This window comes from Micropterus dolomieu, linkage group LG21, assembly GCF_021292245.1.
Source record: "Micropterus dolomieu isolate WLL.071019.BEF.003 ecotype Adirondacks linkage group LG21, ASM2129224v1, whole genome shotgun sequence".
Taxonomy (NCBI): domain Eukaryota; kingdom Metazoa; phylum Chordata; class Actinopteri; order Centrarchiformes; family Centrarchidae; genus Micropterus; species Micropterus dolomieu.
The window spans coordinates 33,576,907-33,577,846 of NC_060170.1; the positions used below are offsets into that span (position 1 = coordinate 33,576,907).

General features: G+C 39.5%; 1 pseudogene; it reads left to right on the forward strand.

The window, feature by feature from the left end:
- Window positions 1-659, forward strand: part of LOC123960345 — a 6,667-nt pseudogene extending 6,008 nt beyond the window's left edge.
- Window positions 660-940: the final 281 nt, after the last annotated feature.

Sequence of the window (940 nt, forward strand, 5' to 3'; positions counted from 1 at the left end):
ATTCAATAGGGACCTCGCACGGTCGTGCTCGGGCCCTAAATATAATCCGAGCAGATTCAATAGGGACCTCGCACGGTCGTGCTCGGGCCCTAAAAATAATCCGAGCAAATTCAATAGGGACCTCACACGGTCGTGCTCGGGCCCTAAAAAAAAATATAATCCGAGCAAATTCAATAGGGACCTCACACGGTCGTGCTCGGGCCCTAAATATAATCCGAGCAGATTCAATAGGGACCTCGCACGGTCGTGCTCGGGCCCTAAATACTGATCCAACCATCCATGTAGGGCAAGCTCATGGTCTGTCATCATCACATTATTTTGTATTCTATGTATCCATCTAGCTAGTACATCCACCAAATGATGAAGAAGACAAAACGATGGATTAAAAGGTTATTTATTATTTATTTAAGGTTAGTTATATTTTCTGAGAGGATTGTGGTGAGATTGTGTTGGTTTCCTCTGGAACTGTGGCATCTTGCCATGCTTCCACATAGTATTAGTATCAGAAGGAGCTTTGGTAACATGGTAACATGGTATTTTTTTCCTTTAAGGGGAAAATTAAGTTAACAAACTATTTGAGGGGGTTAATCATGTGGTAATTGTAAATGTTTGATGTGTCTTTTGTTTCCTGTGTGCCATCCAGGTTGGATGAGAAATAATTTGAGTTACATTAATACATTCTGATAAAAGTAACGAACTGAGTTTATGTTGTTGATGCACAATTTTTATAGGATTATAGTGAGTTAATATGAGTGATTTTTGGTTTATCTCTGTTGTGTTCGTCATATTAAACAGTCAGCTGGCAGTACCGTTCACAGCAGGTCTCACCTTACCTTTATATTTACCTTTATATTTTGCATCTGTGCTTTTCCCCTCACTTTTTTAAGTAAGGTAAATTGTTACAACCATATCTTTGAATGTAGCTGCCTCCATGACGTAT